The 8,683-nt window shown below is 33.2% G+C and overlaps 1 long non-coding RNA gene across 1 annotated transcript; it reads right to left on the bottom strand.

The window, feature by feature from the left end:
- Positions 1-3,639: 3,639 nt before the first annotated feature.
- Positions 3,640-5,418, bottom strand: LOC116003132. The gene is made up of 2 exons (XR_004094624.1): positions 5,276-5,418; positions 3,640-3,909 (listed from the first exon to the last, which is right to left on the bottom strand). It is a non-coding gene; the product is annotated as an uncharacterized LOC116003132 (long non-coding RNA).
- Positions 5,419-8,683: the final 3,265 nt, after the last annotated feature.

Here is an 8,683-nt window from a genome sequence, read left to right as displayed (position 1 = left end):
TCTCTCTCTCTCTCTCTCTCTCTCTCTCTCTCTCTCTCTCTCTCTCTCTCTCTCTCTCTCTCCCTCCCTCACGGAATTGCTCTCACGGAAATGGAATGGGAATGATAAGAATGAAATTCATTCTTATCACATATATACATACATACGTAATATCTTATATATAATAATAATAATAATAATAATAATAATAATAAAATATAATATGTGGGATGTTTATCTTCAATATATATATAATAATAATATTAATAAAATATCTCCACAACATATCAGTTGTGGTCCAAACAGATAAGGTTTCGTTGGAAAATAATCCAGAAAGAATAATTTCCGAAACCACAACTTTATTCCAGTCAAAAGCTCCAAATTGAGCTAGGTTCAGTACACCGCGAAATTTCGCGATGCTACGAACGAAACGAATTTCACCCTTATACTCCGTCCAAATTCAACTTAACTAAGCAGGAAGTTCATACTTAGTCATAATATGCATAATCCTCCATTTCCTAGGAAAATCCGAACTTAAAATTCGTCCTCAAAAATTTTACGGTTCGTGACCTGCACGAACGATCATAGCTTAAAGACATATTTTCCGAACCTCAAACTTATCGGAAAATACGAGGGGTTACAATTGTTGTGGTTCATCTTGATCCATTGGAAGCCTAAATGTCTCAAGAGCGTAGGTTGTACGCTTCGCAAGATATCGCAAGAGTGCAATAGCCTAGGTGTGTGCAACTTTTGCCCTTAATCAGGGAGGATGAGGTCTGGAAGAGGTAGGTAGACAAGGTGTTCGACGAAATGCCCAACCAATTGAGGGCTTAAGAATTCGAACCTGACATCGCTCAGTGTCGTTCCTTTCGCGATTTCAATTCAATCCAACCGTAGATAAATGAGTGCAAGATCCGGGGGAGTATCTATCAAATCCGCTCTCTTTCATTATTGATCTTTGAAGTTTGTTTCACTTTGCACTCACTCTATTAATGAATTCCTTGCTCTTTATTGCTAATTACCTTTGCATTCATAAGTGACTTGCTTACTCTCTCCAATTTGCCATCCTCTCGAGAACGACACTCGAGGAAGTTATTCCTTGTTTACACTTTACACCTCACCGAAAAAACTACTTCATCACATATTCAATACAAGTTGTAAAAACTAGCAGGTGTAGGCTTTTGTTTAACATAAACTATATCTATCATATCCATATTAAACTTGTATATATATAATTGCCACGTGGAGATGGCCGAGTTGGTCTATGGCGCCAGATTAAGGTTCTGGTCTGAAAGGGCATGGGTTCAAATCCTTTTCTCCACACTAAGTTCATCCTAGTTCTCTATAATTAGCTGCTTGAATGAGTAGACATTAATGTAGTTTCTAAAATCGGGAACAATGTTTCTATTTCACTCTTTAAACTTATAGAGGGTCTTGAATACCTATTTTTTTTCTTTAAAAGGGGTATCCGCGACGGTTCAAGCTTAGAAGGAGTCGCGGATAGAAGGGGTATCCGCGACGGTTCCAGCTTAGAAGGAGTCACGGATTCCTAATTGTTTGCTAATTTCTTTTGAAATAGATGTGTTTGAAAGCGTTGATAAAAAGAATTATACAACACTTTCATAGTATGAATACACGTTGTAGACAATTATAAAATGAAAACATTTATTTATAAATTTAACTTATATTTATATTTCTAACTTGTGGTATTCTTTATAATTGGTTTATATATCTAATAACCCAAAATTACTTAATTGGTTATTATTGCTTTTGTAGAGGATTGCTATAATTCTCAGCTCGCGTCTTCTAATTCTTCATTTCTTACTTGTTATTTCTTGAAGCGCAAGGAACATACATTTTACAACTCACGTCTTCTAATTCTTCAATTCGTTTATTTGTTGAAGCGCACGGAACAAATAATTCAAGCATTTTCTAATTATTCATTTCTAACTTGTATTTCTTGAAGCACAATGAACAAATTATTCTCAACTGGCGTCTTGTATATATTCATTTCTTTTATTTCTTTAAGCACAAGCAACAAATAATTCAAGCGTCTTCTAATTCTTCGTTTCTTACTTTTATATCTTGAAGCGCAAGAAACAAATAATTCAAGTGTGTTCTAATTCTTCGTTTCTTACTTTTGTTTTATGCATTGTTGTGGTTCATCTTGATCCATTGGAAGCCTAATTGTGTCAAGAGCGTAGGTTGTAGGCTTGGCAAGATATCGCAAGAGTGCAATAGCCTAGGTGTGTGCAACTCTCGCCCTTAATCGGGGAGGATGAGGTCTGGAGGAGGTAGGTAGACAAGGTGTTTGACGAAATGCCCCAACCAATTGAGGGCTTGGGAATTCGAGCATGACATCGCTTAGTGTTGTTCCTTTCGCCTCCTTAGGTGTCTTAGATTTCAATTCAATCCAACCGTAGATAAATGAGTGCAAGAACCGGGGGAGTATCGATCAAATCCGCTCTCTTTCATTATTGATCTTTGAATCTTGTTTCAATTAGCACTCACTCTATTAATGTGTTCATTGCTCTTTATTGCTAATTGCCTTTGCATTCATACGTGACTTGCATACTCTCTCTAATTTTCCATCCTATCGAGAACGACACTCGAAGAACTTATTCCTTGTTTACACTTTACACCTCACCGAAAAAACTACTTCATCACATATTCAACACAAGTTGCAAGAACTAGTAGGTGTAGGCTTCTGTTTAACAGAAACTATCTCTATAATATCCATATTAAACTTGCATATATATAATTGTCACGTGGAGATGGCTGAGTTGGTCTAAGGCGCCAGATTAAGGTTCTGGTCTGAAAGGGCGTGGGTTCAAACATTAATGTAGTTTCAAAAATCGGGAACAATGTTTCAATTTCACTCTTTCAACTTATAGAGGGTCTTGAATACCTAATTTTTCCTTTAAAATGGGTATCAACAACGGTTCAAGCTTAGAAGGAGTCGCGGATACCTAATTGTTTGCTAACTTTTATTGAAAGAGTTGTGTTTGAAAGTGTTGATAAAAGCAATTATACAACATTTTCATAGTATGAATACACGTTGTAGACAATTATAAAATGAAGACATTTATTTATAAATTTAACTTATAATTAAATTTATATTTCTAACTTGTGGTATTCTTTATAATTGGTGAATATATCCAATAACCCAAAATTACTTAATTGGTTATTATTGCTTTTGTAGATGAATGCAATAATTCTCAGCTCGTGTCTTCTATTTCTTCGTTTCTTACTTGTTATTTCTTGAAGCGCAAGGAACATACATTTTACAACTCGCGTCTTCTAATTCTTCAATTCGTTTATTTATTGAAGCGCACAGAACAAATAATTCAAGCATTTTCGAATTCTTCATTTCTTACTTGTATTTCTTGAAGCACAATGAATAATTAATTCTCAGCTCGTGTCTTGTATATATTCTTTTTTTTTCTTTAAGCACAAGCAACAAATAATTCAAGCGTCTTCTAATTCTTCGTTTCTTACTTCTATTTCTTGAAGCGCAAGGAACAAATAATTCAAGTGTGTTCTAATTCTTCGTTTCTTACTTTTGTTTTATGCATTGTTGTGGTTCATCTTGATCCATTGGAAGCGCAAATGTGTCAAGAGCGTAGGTTGTAGGCTTGGCAAGATATCGCAAGAGTACAATGGTGTAACACCCCACTTTTTCCTTAACTGAAAATACGGGAAATTTTCTCTTTTTAATTACAAATGACTTTTACAATAACGGAAGCTTCAACAACAAAAAAGGAAAAAAAAAGGTGTTCTGCCACGTTCAAGTATCTCATACTCAAACGCACAGGCTAAAACTAACTTACTACCGATTACTAATACAATATTTGATTTCTAAAGGTATAAAAATCTTTAGATTGATTCGCTCTCATACTCAATGCCATGCAATCCAAACCTGCAAAATAACTAAAGAGGGGAAAAACAATATCAGCACGACGGCTGGAAAGACTTACTCCACCCCGTAAATCATTTTGCGCATAGCACATAACAGATAGGAGCATATAATTTGCACATATATAACCCCTTAAAATATTTTATTCTCATCGATATCAATATTCTTTAACCAATTAAAATATAACTTGAGGAACTCACACATCAAAATATAAATCATAATTTCTAGGGAATCAAGGCATTGCCTATCCATAATCCAAATTCATTGAGCTGCTATTTCAATTCCTCAAGATTCACCATATAATCTTTTACATCAACACTTCCATATAACGAATTTCCAAAACATTTTATAATACCTTCAGTACTCAAAATTTATGTAAACTTCCAAATAATCATCAAAGAGACAATTCCAATCTCTCATAATAAAATGATAATACCAAAGAGAGAATTCCAATCTCCCAATTAATCTCTTCATCTCTTCCCACGAGAGAATCTTACAAAAATACATTTTAGAACTTCTTAAAACCATCAACACTTGATATATATATCGTCAAGGAGAAATGGGTACCAAATGAATGATTTTCATGTTCTCAAAAATAAATACTTATAAACAGGGAGTTTTCTCGGCTCCCTAGTGAGTCAGCTTTTAAGTAACTGCTCACTCCTCAAAATAACAGGGAAGTTATTAAACCCCCTAGTGAGTCAGCTTTTACATCACTGCTCACTCCTAAGGTAAAAATATCAAATGGCACCATCCCCCATGACAAAACATATATATCTTTAACAGTCAAAGTTCACATCTTATATATAAAAAAAATCATTGCACGGAAGTAGCTCATCAAACTTTACACCTTTATCTACTACCTTTGTATTATCTGTCATGGCTTAAATGAAATATAAATCACCAAATACCATATACACATGATTTAGGCCTAATTATTGTACTAAATAATAATATACCAAATAAATAACTATACATACAGAAATCCACTATATGTATTATTCATATAAACAATACAGAAATCTTAAATTTGAATATGTACAGTACATATATCATATATCCTCAAACTCCAGATTTCCTAACATTCGTATGATCAAATTAACATATAATATATAAAAAAAAATACACGTACAATGTACAACTATATAGATTAATTATGAATATGCCAAAATTATATATAATACACAAGGCACAAATATTTTCCCACATTAACTAACACAAATACAATACTACGAATTCATGAATCACATAGGCTAATTACTCATAATCATAATAGAAAACATTTTTGAGAGCGTTTAATTAAAATATTTTTACACACAAACAATTAAGAAAATAATTTTATTTTGGGGTAAAATAATTTAAGATGAACATAAATCTTACCTGGATTCCAAAATCAACACACTCTTGAACCCCTGTACTTGCCCCGACTCAATTTCACGTTGAATTGATGACACTCAAGGGAAGAAACCGAAAGTGACGTTCAGTTTTCTTTGTTGAAGCCGAAATTGGGAAAAAAAATGAGTGTCGGCCGATTATGAAGAAGAAGATAAGGGTGTGTTGAATATGCTAGGTTTTCCCCCTTTTTATGAATATAGCAGTAGCGTGTGAGTTAAATAAATAAAGGTTTAGGATTTGTTCAAATTATTTAGGAAACTAGCATGTATATATATGTATATAAATATATATCCTAGGTACTAAACAGTATATATACATACGTAACATAATCATATATATATATATATATAAAATTTAAGAAATTAGGAATTACTTGTTATATTAAGTTTAAAAATAAAATAATAATATTAAACTAGTCTCAAATGATTTTAGATTACATAATATAATTTAATGATAAGCTAGTATAAGTATGGATCATATAACAAAAATAAGTTATTCTAAAAATAATAATAATATTTTTTTATCAAATATTAAAAATAATCGGGGTATCACACTCTACCCCCTTAAAAGATGCTTCGTCCCCGAAGCATAACCATAAGGCAAAAATGAACAAGGGAGACTCATTCAATAAGCAACTCAAGAGACTCAAACTTAAGTACAATGCACAGCAAACACAGGTATCACATTCTCTCCTCCTAAAAATAAAGTTACGTCCCCGTAACTCTCATGCATGTCCTTTCCCAAGCTATATACTAATTAATTATCAAAATAATCCAACAATCACCATTAAGAAAAATAAGCACATTCACCATCAAGAAAAAATAAGCAAATATGTAGCCAAAGAAAATCACAAATTCGAAAGTATTTAATCAAATAACCAATATCAAAATAATGGACCATAGTAAAAAAAAATTATGCAACAATATGCAAGGTCTCACATCCTCACCAACGGGTTTTCAAAATTTTTAAATTCCTAGCCATTTTTAATTCCTATATATACCTAAGACCTCAAAACCTAGGCTCCCTAAGTTTCGAACTGCTATGATACCAATTGTAACAACCCACTTTTTCCTTAACCGAAAATACGGGAAATTTTCCTTTTTTTAATTACAAATGACTTTTACAATAGCGGAAACTTCAACAATAAAAAGGAAAAAAAAGGTGTTATTCCACGTTCAAGTATCTCATACTCAAACGCACAGGCTAACACTAACTTACTACCGATTACTAATATAATATTTGATTTCTAAAGGTATAAAAATCTTTACATTGATTCGCTCTCATGCTCAATGCCATGCAATCCAAACCTGCAAAATAACTAATGAGGGGAAAAACAATATCAGCACGACGGCTGGTAAGACTTACTCCACCCCGTAAATCATTTTGCACATAGCACATAACAGATAGGAGCATATAATTTGCACATATATAACCCCTTAAAATATGTTATTCTCATCGATATCAATATTCTTTAACCAATTAAAATATAACTTGAGGAACTCACACATCAAAATATAAATCATAATTTCTAGGGAATCAAGGCATTGCCTATCCATAATCCAAATTCAGTGAACTGCTATTTCAATTCCTCAAGATTCACCATATAATCTTTTACATCAACACTTCCATATAACGAATTTCCAAAACATTTTATAATACCTTCAATACTCAAAATTTCTGTAAACTTCCAAATAATCATCAAAGAGACAATTCCAATCTCTCATAATAAAATGATAATACCAGAGAGAGAATTCCAATCTCCCAATTAATCTCTTCATCTCTTCCCACGAGAGAATCTTACAAAAATACATTTTAGAACTTCTTAAAACCATCAGCACTTGATATATATATCGTCAAGGAGAAATGGTTACCAAATGAACGATATTCATGTTCTCAAAAACAAGTACTTATAAACAGGGAGTTTTCTCGGCTCCCTAGTGAGTCAGCTTTCAAGTCACTGCTCACTCCTCAAAATAACATGGAAGTTATTAAACCCCCTAGCGAGTCAGCTTTTGTTAGCATAAATATAATATAAACATAAAATGTGCAGTCCAACTATCAGCTTAGGCTTTTAGTTGGATGGAGCACCAAATTGAATTTGGTATCAGAGCCATGCAAAAGGTCATGGGTTCGAATCTCCATGCCACCCGAAAAAAAGACTATGGTCCACGTGTTGCTTGGAGCCCATCAAAGTCAATCGGCCCGCACACGTGAGGGGGCGTGTTAGCATAAATATAATATAAACATAAAATGTGCAGTCCAACTAGCTTTTACATTACTACTCACTCCTCAAGGTAAAAAAATCAAATGGCACCATCCCCCATGACAAAACATATATATCTTTAACCGTCAAAGTTCACATCTTATATATAAAAAAAATCATTGCACCGAAGTAGCTCATCAAACTTTACACCTTTTTCTATTACCTTTGTACTATCTGTCATGGCTTAAATGAAATATAAATCACCAAATACCATATACACATGATTTAGGCCTAATTATTGTACTAAATAATAATATACCAAATAAATAACTATACATACAGAAATCCACTATATGTAATATTCATATAAACAATACAGAAATCTTAAATTTGAATATGTACAGTACATATATCATATATCCTCAAACTCCAGATTTCCTAACATTCGTATGATCAAATTAACATATAATCTATAAAAAAAATACACGTACAATGTACAACTATATAGATTAATTCTTAATATGCCAAAATTATATATAATACACAAGGCACAAATATTTTCCTACATTAACTAACACAAATACAATACTACGAATTCATGAATCACATAGGCCAGTTACTCATAATCATAATAGAAAACATTTTTGAGAGCTTTTAATAAAAATATTTTTACACACAAACAATTAAGAAAATAATTTTATTTTTGGGTAAAATAATTTTAGATGAACATAAATCTTACCTGGATTCCAAAATCAACACAAACTCTTGAATCCCTGTACTTGCCCCGACTCAATTTCACGTTGAATAGATAACACTCAAGGAAAGTGAAGGATTTAATTAACCCGCGGGTCCGGACTAATAATCCCGTTTAATGAATTATAATACTAACGAATAAGGGATGATAAGCGAAATGAATGTGACAAGGCCACGGGGACCAAGTATTGTATTAAATCGTAGTCAACAGGCTATTACAAGACGATGTAATGCTTTTACAAGTGTAGTTTAGGACCAAGAATATAGAACATGTCTTAATGAGACAATAACACGCCTACTTATACCCTCCAAAACCCCTAACCGCCCCCCTAAGATGGGGGAACGGTTATAGATCTGATTTGACCGCGCCCGCGCCGCGACCGGGCCCGTAGCTGAGCCCTCTCAGCCGAGGCCTCTGGCCGAGACCTCCTAGCCGA

The sequence above is a fragment of the Ipomoea triloba genome, chromosome 13 (assembly GCF_003576645.1).
Source record: "Ipomoea triloba cultivar NCNSP0323 chromosome 13, ASM357664v1".
NCBI classification, from domain to species: Eukaryota; Viridiplantae; Streptophyta; class Magnoliopsida; order Solanales; family Convolvulaceae; genus Ipomoea; species Ipomoea triloba.
The sequence above is the reverse complement of the archived record's forward strand: the minus strand, read 5'-3'. Positions and strand labels throughout refer to the sequence as shown.